The sequence below is a fragment of the Dysidea avara genome, chromosome 15, assembly GCF_963678975.1.
Source record: "Dysidea avara chromosome 15, odDysAvar1.4, whole genome shotgun sequence".
In the NCBI taxonomy this organism is placed as follows: Eukaryota; Metazoa; Porifera; class Demospongiae; order Dictyoceratida; family Dysideidae; genus Dysidea; species Dysidea avara.
Genome location: NC_089286.1, coordinates 13,505,207 through 13,519,176, shown reverse-complemented (window position 1 = coordinate 13,519,176; position 13,970 = coordinate 13,505,207). Strand labels below are relative to the sequence as shown.

At 38.1% G+C, this 13,970-nt stretch overlaps 1 long non-coding RNA gene across 2 annotated transcripts in view; it reads left to right on the top strand.

The window, feature by feature from the left end:
* The window catches only part of LOC136246146 (uncharacterized), a 58,145-nt gene extending 44,551 nt beyond the window's left edge, over positions 1-13,594 (top strand). Inside the window, exons 7-9 of one of the 2 annotated variants that reach the window (XR_010696265.1) lie at positions 13,209-13,371; positions 13,422-13,467; positions 13,519-13,594. This is a non-coding gene — a long non-coding RNA (uncharacterized lncRNA). Of the gene's footprint in view, positions 1-13,208; positions 13,372-13,398; positions 13,468-13,518 lie in introns of both variants that reach the window. The other variant, XR_010696263.1, reaches the window with a different exon arrangement.
* Positions 13,595-13,970: the final 376 nt, after the last annotated feature.

The following is a 13,970-nucleotide window of genomic DNA, read 5'->3' as shown; positions in this document are numbered from 1 at the left end:
AATCTTCCCGAATGGATCGTTCCCATTTATTAATGCAATTTTGTCTTTGTAACGTCTTTTATCTTCTTCTTGTAACCCTTCAAAATACGAAGACATCTGAGGAGAAATGGGAGGTGACAAAACAGACATAACTCTACGACCTGTACACGAACATGGCGGACGCGTGGGCGAGGTGAATTATTTACGTAAGGTAGCTCATGCGACGAAACAACTCTATTAAAAGACTGCATGTTCTAAACTGCCAGCCATGCTTGGTCTAACTACCAACCAGTGGTATATCTTAGTTAGACCATGGTAGAACCTTTTCATCTTCCCATGCACCATGGTACAAGTCATAGATATACCTAGTGCTTACGGCTTTATTGTTTGTTTTTTATTGCATTCATCTCCACTGCTTGTTATCTGCAGCATTGACTATAGAATAGAATTCGTAATGTAAACACACAGAATATATAACAAGTTCATCTTTTTATAGGAAAACTATCCTACACAGTCTTCAGTAGTGTAGTGCTTAGACCAAGTGGTTACTGCTGCACACACTGCTTGAAGGTTCTTAGTTTACTAATTTGTTAAGCTGCTTTACTGTAGTTGTGCCCAGTTATACTGATAGTAAAATGTCAGTAACTTTAAGTATATGGAACATAATTGTTTTACTAAGTTTTAAACTCTCAGTAAACATCAGTGAATGCAGGTTTACTGAAAAGCTACTAAAATTCCAAACAATTAACTGTTCCATATACTGGGGATATACCACTCTAGTAAACTAAGAAACTTCAAGCAGTGACATGTACTTACTGAATCTATGCAACTATCACTTGTAATCCCCAGCAATGACTAAACAGAAGGATTTATATCCCCTCTGGGGATTTTGACTCCCAGATTTAAATAGATTAGAACATGCAGTTATGTGTACAAGCTCTACAGCCCACGGAAGCGAGTACTTGTGACTTCCAATTAAAAAATCAAATATCAGCATTAATGCTTTAGCAGAGAAAGTGAGAAAATCAGAAAAGGGAATGCAGCTAGTTGAAATAAAGAGAAAGATTTTCTCAGCAATGGAGATAGTAAGCAGAACAGCATTCTAGCTGGAATCATTTCAAAAAGAATTGGCCCCACTTTATAGGGTGGTCATGATTGGTCAAATTCCAGCTAGTAATGTGAAATGGTAACAACTTCACAAACAACTTATTGAGAACATTATTATGCTGAGTGTAGTATTTCCAGATAAACGATAAATCCTCAATCTTTTGTTTCTTCTTTAACACAAATCTTCTCGATGGATGCTTCGAACGTTACAGTGTTTTGTGCAAAGCATGCATATTTACTAAGTGTAAATCCAATTTTTTGGATTATGCGGGTTTAAGGGTTAATATTAGTATGCGCAAATTATTGGTATAGTTGTCATTTTAATTTTTATTGATACAGCCAACAGCAGAATTTTTTGATGACGAATTTTTCCTGATTTACGGTAAGTTTTGTAAATAATCCATTTTCAAGAAGCAACCAAGGAATCTAATTAAGTTTATGGCTTAGTTGGAGTACTTTATTTTAACCACAATACCATGATTTCCAATGGCTCCAAAGTATTTTAGTACTCTTTTTCTACGCATGTTACTTGGGCATAATTCACAGTATTGGTGACTGCTATGAAACTTTATAAACCTTAAGTAGTACTCTTTTCCATGTTGGTGGTTCATACCACGAATCATGACATTAGTATGCAGCAGTATAAATTATCTAATCAAAAACAGCCAAGCTGTAAAAAAAGGTGCGGCCCCATAAAGGCCATGGTGAAAAAAGATGTGAAATCCAAGGTGGCGGCCAAGAAATGGCTGTGATGGTAGGTTAATGGTTACATTTTAATAACAACAATTCAGGTGAATTTGGTGCCAAGACCAAGCGGCACAAAATTCACCTGAATTGCCGTTATTAAAATGTAACCATTAACCTACCATCACAGCCATTTCTTGGCCGCCACCTTGGATTTCACATCTTTTTTCACCATGGCCTTTATGGGGGCCGCACCTTTTTTTACAGCTTGGCTGTTTTTGATTAGATATCACTTCTTTTTGTATTTGTATACTGCAAAGCCGGCCTATGGCTGGCTTTGGGGCTTTTTTAACCCATGTGTTTTTTCTTTACCACAGGAAGAAGAAAAGAACTTAAAGAAGAATTTTAGTACTTCAATTATTTTTGATTTTATTAGTAATTATACAAATTATATACATATATTTATTACATGCTCATTATTCCCCACAGGATTTTTTTTGCAGCTGATCTCTCTACTGAGTGACTTGAAATGTAGCTGAACTATATACAGGATGGTTTCTTTGTAGTTGAACTCTCTGTAACAGGGATTTGTTTGCAGCTAAACTCTCTACATGGTGGTGCCGAACTCTCTACATGATGGTTTCTTTGTAGCTGAACTCTCTATAAGGTGACTTCGTCTAGCTGAACTCTCTACAGGGTGATTTTTTGTAGCTGAACTCTCTGCAGGGTGATTTGTTTGCAGCTGAACTCTCTACATGATGGTTTCTTTGTAGCTGAACTCTCTACAAGGTGACTTCGTCCAGTTGATCTCTCTACGGGGTGATTTGTTTCTAGCTGAACTCTCTACAGGTGAATTGTTTGCAGCTAAACTCTCTACATGGTGGTTTCTTTGTAGCTGAACTCTCTACAAGGTAACTTCTTCTCTACAGGGTGATTTATTGTAGTCGAATTCTCTACAAGGTGGTTTGTATGAGGCTGAACTCTCTACATGGCGGTTTCTTTGTAGCTGAACTCTCTACAGAGTGATTTGTTTGCAGCTGAACTCTCTACATGATGGTTTCTTTGTAACTGAACACTCTACAAGGTGACTTCTTCTAGCTGATCTTTCTACAGGGTGAATTGTTGTAGCTGAACTATCTACAAGGTAACTTCTTCTAGCTGATCTCTATACAGGGTGATTTGTTTGTAGTTGAATTCTGTACAGGTGGTTTCTTTGTAGCTGAACTCTGTACATGATGGTTTCTTTGTAGCTAAACTCTTTACAAGGTGACTTCTTCTAGCTGAACTCTGTACGGGGTAATTTCTTTGTAGCTGAACTCTCTATATGATGGTTTCTTTGTAAATGAACTCTCTACAAGGTGAATTCTTCTACTTGATCTCTCTACAGGGTGATTTGTTTGTAGCTGAACTCACTAAAGGGTGATTTTGCTTGTAGCTGAACTCCTTGCATTGTATCTAGTTTCTAGCTGATCTCTCTACAGGGTGATTTGTTTGTAGCTGATCTCTCTACAAGTTAATTTGTGTGTAGCTGATCTCTCTGCAGGTTGATTAATTTGCAGCCGATCTCTCTACAAGGTAATTTGTTTGCAGCTGAACTGTCTATAAAGTGATTTATTTGTAGCTGATCTCTCTGCAGGTTGATTTGTTTTAGCTGAACTCTCTACAAGTTGATTTGTGTGCAGCTGATCTCTCTGCAGGTTGATTTGTTTGTAGCCGATCTCTCTACAGGGCAATTTGTTTGTAGCTGATCTCTCTACAGGGTGATTTTTTTGTAGCTGACCTCTCTTCAGGGTGATTTGTTTCTAGCTGATCTCTCTACAGGGTGATTTTTTGTAGCTGACCTCTCTTCAGGGTGATTTGTTTCTAGCTGATTGCTCTACAGGTTGATTTGTTTGTAGATAAACTCTCTACAGGGTAATTTGCTTGTAGCTGAACTCCTTACTTTGTGTCTAGTTTGTAGCTGATCTCTCTACAGGGTGATTTGTTTGTAGCTGAACTCCTTACATTGTGTGTAGTTTCTAGCTGATCTCTCTACAAGTTGATTTGTGCGTATATAGCTGATCTCTCTGCAGGTTGATTTGTTTGTAGCCGATCTCTCTACAGGTAATCTGTTTGTAGCTGAACTCTCTATAAGGTGATTTGTTTGTAGCTGATCTCTCTGCAAGTTGATTTGTTTTAGCTGAACTCTCTACAGGGTGATTGCTTGTAGCTGAACTCCTTACATTGTGTCTAGTTTCTAGCTGATGTCTCTACAGGGTGATTTTTTGTAGCTGAACTCTCTTCAGGGTGATTTGTTTCTAGCTGATCTCTCTACAGGTAGATTTGTGTTGATTTGTTCATTGCTGATCGCTCTAAAGGTAATTGATTTGTTGCAGTTGAACACTCTGCAAAGTGTTTTGTTTGTAGCTGATCACTCTAAAGGGTAATTTGTTTGTAGCTGAACTCTCTCCACAGTGACTTGTGTGTAGCTGAATTCTGTGTAACTGAATTCTCTAGAGAGTGACTTAATTGTAGCTGAATTTTCTACACAGTGCATGACTTGTCTATAGCTGAACTTTCTTCAGTGTGACTTGTAATGTTCTGAATCTCTGTAGTGGTATATTTGCTTAACTCTCCACATGGTGACTGTCTTCTTGCTGAACTGTCTATAAGATTAACTGTTTGCAGCTGAACTCCCTACAGAATAACTTGTGATGTAATAAAATTCTATAATGGAGTAAATAAATTAGCTGAATGCTCTATTAGGGTGACTGTTCTATTAGAGTATTTCGATCTCGCATTTGCTACACGGAGTTGGCTTTCGAATCATAACTCAGTGGTTTGTAATCCGATTCTTCTGTACTACTACAAGGACTTTCTATGAAGATTATTCCAGCTATACACCGATTTTCAACTCATTGCTCTAAGCGGTTTGCCTAGTAGGCGTGAAAACTAATACTTTTTTATTCATAAAAATCGATCGCGTAATTGTGACACAGGTTGGGTTTTGTGTCATATCTCCGTGGTCTTTATCTCGATTCCTTTCAAACCACCAAAAGGCACTCCTACGATGGTTACTCCATCTACATAGCAATTTTCAACTCATTCCATGAAGCGGTTTACCCTGTAGGCGTGACAACAAATCGATCTTATTTTACGCGAATAATCGGTCATAACTCCTGAACCATTCATCGGATTTGTACCAGATTTGATGCTAGGATTCGCCTTTGGACTCCCTTTCTGTGTGCCAAATTTCAAGGCGATCGGAATACGCGTTTGCTTGTTATAGCAATGTTTGCAAGTGTGCGAAAAGACGAAGAAGAAAAAAAAACGAAGAAAAAAAAACGAAACTTTGGCAGCTCGTATCTCGGAAATGGCTGGAGCGATTTTCTTCAAATTTGGAATGTAGACTCCCTTGGCTAGCGGGCAACTGTGTAGCAAATTTGGTTCCAATCAGATACGTGATCACCGAGATACAAAGGTGTGAAAATGACGTTTTCGTTCTTCCTATCAATATACTCACGGTGTGGCGCGCCGGCTTCTTGGGCCGCACGACACTCTAAAGTATACTTTGGTGTGGCAATTATGTAGCAGTTATTGATGATAAATGTATCATTAGATTTAAATCAAATAGATGCAGCAGCAATAGCTCTTAAACAATGACTAGACCACCATTTATACATAAAAGGTGTTCTTGCTGCAAAGCTGCAAAGATTTAAAGTGCGTGGATTCTGATGAAAGAGAGCAGCAGACATTAGCCAGACAGGAAGTTACGATTTTCATAAACAGAATCATTGAGTGTAAACGTGCTAAATGTTTGTAATATCTGTATTGTAATGCTAGCTACAGTTATTTATTTTTCAATGCATCAAATTATCTTGTACACACATAGACATAGCTATAGTGTTGCTGATTTGTATATAAGTAAAATTTTATAAGTAGCTAAACTATCGATAATCGACACCCTTATTTCAGCAGAACATAACATTACCTTCACACAGCAGAGAAGCAAACTCTGGCCCAGTCCTGCATCCATGAAATAATTGAAGATACCTAATAACCGGAGCCCACACAAACGTTTATTACCGGATATATAGCTACATATACCCATCAAAATGCTGACTCATAAACCAGTCATTAATTTCATCTCATGAAATGATTATGAGCGCTGTGTCTATTCATCCATCAGTCAAGTGAATAACAAATCAAAATCCTGACCGGGTTGAGAATACAGGGAACATTGTTGCATCACCATAATTGCTCAATGGTATTGTTTAGCTCTAATTTTGGCACTGTTTACTATAAAACATATGTCACCAGATTTTACAAAACCGATCCAAATAGCACATCAGGCAAAATCAAACTAACACCACCAGTGGATAGCTACACTATCATACTAGTAGTTTTCACCCTCAGTACTACTCAAACTACTCGAGTCTGGTTTTAACAGACGTCTTTTCTGGGTGGTGTGGAGTGCTCAAATGGCGGTTTCAGGCCTTGTGAAGGACCTGCTTGGCAAGATGTTTTCTCTGTTGATTTTGCTACATATCAGCCACTAAGGAGCCAGCACAGCACTGTAATCTCGTGTCTGGACTCTAATCGTGGTCTGCCTCCATTTTGAGGTCTATCTCTTGCCCTCCCCGCCACCCCCCACCCTCCACCCCTTTGTGAGCACTCGTGATACTACTTTGCTTGTCCAACTGCTCAGATTTTCTATCTTATTTGGCGGAAACTCTACAAGCAGCTACAAGTGCTGAAGTGGCCTGAAAGGTAACAGATTGATGCATCTTTTGTGTAAATTTCATTCGCGTGCTTGCTATCCTTGGAGAGTTATGCTGGCTTCAACTCTTAAACCATTTATCTTGAAACTTCTAATGTGCGATTTGGATCGTTTTTTCCAAAATCCAGTCACATATAACACACATCTGGCTGTAAAGGAGCCAAACACACAAAAACATACTTTGGAATCACTCCATGACCAGTGCCAGCCATCATACACTGACCAGACGTCTTTCCACTGCTCCAGGATTCTTGGCAGGTCACGTGATCTCACATGATGCTCAAGAAATAATTTATAATATAGATTCTGTTCAAGAATTCTCTCCAACAGTAGCATCGTCACCTTCTCAGAGAGTGCTTCAACTGATTTATCCTCAAACTCTTGCAATGACCATGGGACAGTCATCAACCATGAACAGCTAGCTGATAATGATCACATAAGTGAGAAACATCACATACGCGCTTATTTTATATGCTATCAAAGCAGCTGTAAGTGGTACAACACTCAGTACAGCTACTAGTTCTGTCCATGGCACTTCTACTACCACTACAGCTGATGGTATTGCTATTTCTACTACTGCTACTACTAGTGTTGTCACTACCAGCAGTACTGCTGCTACTGCTACTACTAGTGTTGTCACTACCAGCAGTACTGCTGCTACTGCTACTACTAGTGTTGTCTCTACCAGCAGTACTGCTGCTACTGCTTCTACTAATGCTGAAGAAAGTGCTACTGCTAAAGCATGGGAGAAAAGTAAACATGTAATACATTATACTACATAATAACACATATACTGTTCTACAGAATTGAAGTGTAATAAAGGAAAGGACAACTCTGCTCTTGTGTAGAAAATAATGAAAATGGACCGGGAAGCTGAAAAGAGGGCAGAGGAGAACACCACGAAATGGCTCGGGCAGGAAGAAGAGCGTGAAGCAAAGTGGATGCAAAGAGAGGAGGAACATGAACAGCGCATGCTTTCTCTCTTTTCATCGTTTATGTCTCAGATGACATCATCGAGACCGCATATTCACCATACCACAGTTTCTCCTCATATTCTAGTAGCCAACTTCTGTTACTTCTAAATCCTTCACAGATGTATAGTTATCAGTCTTTTCCTAGTGCCACTTCAGTTTTTGGGTGAGTTTGCGAGGCAAGCTAGGGTTGGCCCGGCTTTGGGACTCTTGCTTCACTTGCTCCAACCCTAGCTTGCCTCAAACTCATCCAAAACTTACTTTTATACAACTAGTGTGTTTGATTCACCCTCAAGCTATGGGTGACACTGCCGGATGAATAGTGAAAATTCGTGTCTGGCTGCCGGACGAATACACACTGTATATTTAGATGTTAAAAAATCATTAAATGAGGCTTAAAGTAAGTAAACATAGTTAATGGGAGGAGTAGAACACTAAGCCATCTCCCATAAGCTATAGGTAGGCATTAAAAAGAAACAGTACTTTATTAGGAATAGTAATGCATGCGCAGTCAGTCACATGGTCAGTTTAGCAGCTGCTTGAGAGTGATAGAGCCAGTGTCACAATGCCCAAATAGACGAAGAAGGCTGTCCAGCAGAAGAGTACACCATGAAGCAAGAAGGCCGCTTCCATGACAAAAGCAAAGACTCCACCACGGAAGAATTCCACCAGACACCAGCGAGCCAAATGCTGTTTTGACGTGTTCAACCAGGAAGAGACAAGCCGACAAGATAAGCAGTATACAGCAAAAGAAGTGGCTCAAGACTTGCCAACTGACCATGAAGGATATTCCAGTTACTATCAAGGCTGTCAGCAAGGCACTACCTGAATCATCAAGCACCACTACTGGTAAAAAAAACCACTACCACTGTCACAGAAGACCAACAGACTAATGAGAAACACATTGCGGGTAAAACGCAAGATGACAAGCACTAGCCAGAACAGGACAGTGACGCTAAGGAGTTTAGTAACCCTTAAGTAACAGCCAATTTATGGTACCGTTGATATGTACTTTTGTAGAGGCGTAGAGCTTGCAAATCTTGTGGAAGATCGTAGTGGACGTAACTTCCTTAATGCTTTTATTAGAGTTGCAACGATACAGTGGTAGACATATCAATATATTGCCTCTGGTGTATCAAGATACAGCAATATATTGCACAATACAAAGTGGAGTCTATGTAATTTCTTATAAGTGAGCTGTTTTTTCTTTGAGAAGCATTAAATACTTTTCAGTTTAACCACAATGTACAACAATTTGATTGTGAACCATGTAACAAGCCATGATATGTTGATATATCATGATACGCGATATATTGGCCGTGTATCAATACAGCAATATTGTCTTAAAATGATACGTGATATATCAATATATTGTTGCATATCTCTAGCTTTTATCCAATTGTATTGTACACTGATACACAGTTTAGTAGCTCCATCCCTATAGTCTCAGATTTGCAAGTTCTAAGCCATGCACACCATAGCCCCCTCTCAAAACCACAGCATGGCTATTTACTGCACCACAACCCCACTAAATGTAAACCAAAGTAGAGTTACTATGGCTCATCATAATCCCATCCAAAACAGCTAGCCACAGTATTATTGCAAAGGATTATAGAACAACATATGTGACCGGGCCTGCGAAAACAGGGCATGTGGGCACATAAAAATTGCCTACTTTTTCAAAGTTCAACATATCATAACTTTGTATTCCATGACTCTGTAACCATGAACTTTTCAGCACTTATTAAAGATTTAGTTGGCTTTACAACACAAGTTACAGAATGAAACTATTCTATCCCAATACTGACATATGACATGTTATGTGATGGGGTGTAGTTTGTGCCCACATGCCCTATTTTCGCAGGCCCGGTCACATATACATATACTTCAACGTCATACATACACCAAACTAGTGGTGTTTTATAAACTTGTTGAAGGCATTATAGAAATCCCAACCCTACAACTCACACCACTTACATCGATCACCAGGGGACACCACAAATGATACAGAATTCCACAAGCCAGAATTAACCTATTCCTACACTCCTTTTTACCATCAACAATCAAACTTTGGAACAAATTACCAAATCATTTGGTAACTACATCATCCTTAAACATTTTTAAAGAGCAATTGACTGATCGCTTAATGATGCAATTATACCTAATCTCTGTGTGTTTGTACTCTAATTGAGTTTACACAGTAATAAAAGATAGTATAATAATAATATATTATGAAATTAAATAAAATTCCAAAAAATAAAATAAAAATTACAGTTGCCAAACAAGTCTAGCCAATATGTCTGCCTAATTACTCCGACACCAGTATTACTCTATAGTGATTCATTTTGTGAAGTAATCGTCCCCCCACACATGATCCTTGCAGCAACTCAACCAACACTCGTGCCCCCTGCTACTCCCATGTCACTTTCTTATCCTTTGATGACCTATTGAGTAGCAACAAACTTCAGCATGGTCAGGAAATGAAATCCTCTCAATCAAACCTCTCAAATGCTGAATGCCACTCAACCTCATCAGGGAAACAGCAATCATCGAAGAAACAGGAACTACCGATCCTTATTAGCAATGACTTCCCACCCATCCCAACAAGATTAAGTAAAAAGAGTGGAGGATGGGATGTACATCGTGATGTCTCAACTTCTGCCAGATCACCTAAGCTCTGCAGAGTTAAATATCAGTGACCAACCTGCTAGCTAAAAATCAAGGCCCCATGAAGTCAGCAACATTGTGGACTGGATTCAATGTTTTAGCAGCGATTTCTCTTCTCCAATTTACATTCTTGGGAGCAAGAAATCAGGTGGAACTTTTTTTTTGCGACATTGCACGGAAAAGGTGTTGTTGATGGCACTAGTACTGGAGGAATGATGAAGAGTACAGTTTGGAGGAATGTTTGATCTAAAAAGAATCATACACAGACATATTCAGTACTTGCCAAAGAGCTCTGTGTAAATATTCAATTAGACTTTGTTACCAAAAATGACATTGATCAAGATTTGGAGCTATGCATAAAACTCAGTTCAAGATTGAGATACTCTAATAGAGCAGTCACCCAACTACAAAAATCAATGCCAATCCATAAATGAGTGGTCAGAAGAAGTATAAATAGTATCAATGAATTAAGAAAATTACAGTTAAACGACTGGACCATCAATGCTCTAAAAGCAGAAGTGCAGGAGCTAGACTTCTGACCAATGGAAAATAGCATTAAAGTCATTTGCTCACACGAGATGCACAATTCTTCAGGTGTGAGTGAATATAGCTAAGTTATTTATATATTATTTATGATTACTAGGTCAATGGACAGCACATTTCCTGGCAACATTTAATTGACTTGTACCACAAACATCGGAGGAATGGCACAGCTCCCAAGTTTGGTGTTTCATTATGTGAAAATTTTAAACGGAGCATATCATACTCAAAGATGCGTGTGAACTTGGCTGCTTAGGTAAGAATGAATAGCATCCTCATTAGTGTATATGCATGCAGGAACAAGTTTGTGAAGTATCACTTAGCAGCCATTTCCTTAATTACAATTACAATACCTCCTTATTCCCAGTACTTCATGACCACATGATCATGGACATTTTTGGGTATAAAGTTGGCCGCCATGTAAATCAGGTTTCACTGGATCATAATAGTGCGCGCCCATTTAAGCATTGTGGTTAGAAGTATTTTATGGGTGTTGAGCAACTCTGTCGCTAAAGAGCTGAGTGAATCACCAGCTACAAAAGAGATAACTAAGTTTTGCTCGATGTACAATAAGTTCTTTGACTGCCAGAACACACAAAGCATGAAAGAATATATCAACAAGAGAAAATTAGAGATGTCAGTCCATACCAATCAAGAGGTGATGAACATCTCAAAGTAAGCAATATAACCCATAATACTAATAATATGTACTTTTTACAAAATGATATCTTTTTTATACAGTGGCTTAAGGATGAATTTCTTCTGTACTTGAACAACTGGAGGAAAGAGGCTGCAGCACAATCTGACCTACCACCAAAAGATAAGCAGAGACTGTGTTTAAGTAGGAAAAAAATAGAAGGGCTGCAAATGACTATTAAGTGATGATGATTACTTCTGGGGATAATAATTTTTTTGCACATCTAGCACTTTCATTTGTTGAGTTGGTAGAATATTTGTTCCTGTATATTTTGAGTGAGAGATTGTGACAAGACCCACTTGAGAGCTTCTTTAGAAAGCAATGAATGCGAAATAGCTACAGTGGTCCCTCAATTATTCAGCCATTGATTAATTGAGCTTTCTGTTATCCAAACTAGCAATGACTGCTCTATTAGAGTATTTATATAAGGTGTGTGTTCTATTAGAGTAATTGAGCAAGGCTCTGTATATAAATGAACAAGTCTTGATTATCTGAACTTTTCGATTATCTGAACACACCCAGGACCCAACGAGTTCGGATAATTGAAGGACCACTGTATTGTGACAACCCTACAGTAAATTTGTTTTTAAAGGCAGTGTATCCATCAGAATTCAAGTCTCAATAACTAAAAATCCTGTGAGAGGAAACTGCAGGAGAGGTGAGAAAAGGAATCCTCTTACACCCATGGACAATGTGTAACTACCAAAGTGTAAAAGACAGAAACAGACTTTGATCACTCTGTTAACTTGACTGCATTTATTGAACTGTAATTATGTTACCTGAATGCAAATAGCATTCTATATTACAGAAAGTTCAATTCAACTACCTCTTTTACCTGTGATAGTTACAGTTCACAATCTCACTACATTAATAATATTGATTGAAGCTAGAATTGCATTACATATGATATGGTAGGTAAAAAGCTTTTAATAGTAGTCATGAACAAAAAAAAGTTCATATAAAGTATAAGAAAGATACTGTAAAACAATAAGAAGTGAATATCTCTACTGTGCACAATGGTTAACCTGGTACAGACAGTTATGCAAGGCATCCATCAATTATGTAACAAATGCAAACAACGTAACCCTTATACCTACAAATGGTTCGAAATTTTGAAAACATGTGCATCCTAAATAAAGCACTGCAACTTTCAAACCACTTCTATGGCAACACAATTACATCAGTCTACTTGTGACATAATAAAGATTATAAAGATATTAAACTGTGAGGACAAAATTGCTGTGCAAGCAACCTTTTGGTAGAACACACAATCCTTTACGTATATGTTAAAGCATAGCCGCAAGTGCTATATGAAAAATAAAGTACGAGGCGCTTGGCCTCGATGCTAATAAAGCACTCGGCTTCACCTCGTGCTATATTAGCATCTCGGCCACACGCCTCGTACTTTATTTTTCATATAGCACGAGCAAGGCTATGCTTTAAATGATTTATGAAACTTTCTAGTCATGTAGCTTCACCATACACTAGGACTCGTAATTAACACGTGTTAGCAGCCTTAACGCACACGAACTAGTTCAACAAAGTAACTCACACGTATTTCACCATAGTTTGGCATGGAGGGTTATAACTCGAGCTACATATACTGTATGGGATTAATGATAGTTGTCACTGTCACAAATTCTAAGGCATGCTGTTTGGGCATTTCGCTTGGGCATGCTGCTGCTAGCTAATCAACGCAAATTTTGTTTAATAAATAGAGTATGAATGTAGTCTATTAGCTACATAGTAACCAGACTAGCTACTCCATTTGTTCATTAATAGCATTGTTAAATCTTTGATACAGATCTGATATTGTTAACATCAAGCACTGATAACAGCAATGAAGACTCAACAACCATGTGGATTTTTTATGCTGCTGGTGGTTGTGCTGTGATACTCATCATAGTATACTGACAATCACTGTTATTTATTAATACTGAAAATCCATCAATATAAGAAGTGCATCAGTAAGTAACTATTTTACCACTATGTAGGTAACCAATGTTGCTACATGCAGTTTCCAATCATAAAGAAAAGATACTTGCAGTTATCAAACATGAAAGGTGGGTATTATTTAGAGTGAGTTATATTGTATATAACATTTGTTTCTATAGCAACAGTACCAAATGAGAACTTCCATATCTTGCGTGCACAACAAAAATTGTATTATGTGTATATATATATAATAATATACATTTTTATGTAGTATTACTTTTAACTGGTAGTGCCTGCGGAAAATGCATGTGGTACTAAGACAATTGTTATGTCCTATTGTGTGAATACACTTAAATTTGAATATTACTAATGATCAAGGAGTAATCACACCATTACATACCAACAAAGACATGATTACACATAGCTACTGATGTGCACACATAATTTCCTCAACTGTGTGTGGCACTAGCATCTATTTATAATGTCGGTGGCCTTGTGCACTGGAATTACTGCACATCTGTGCAGTATTCATGCAGAGCACAGTTCTCATGAAGGTGGCATATCAAGATGTGTCCCATTACAACCATGCACATACATGAAAAAGATTTTAAGCGGCAGGGATGTACTCAAC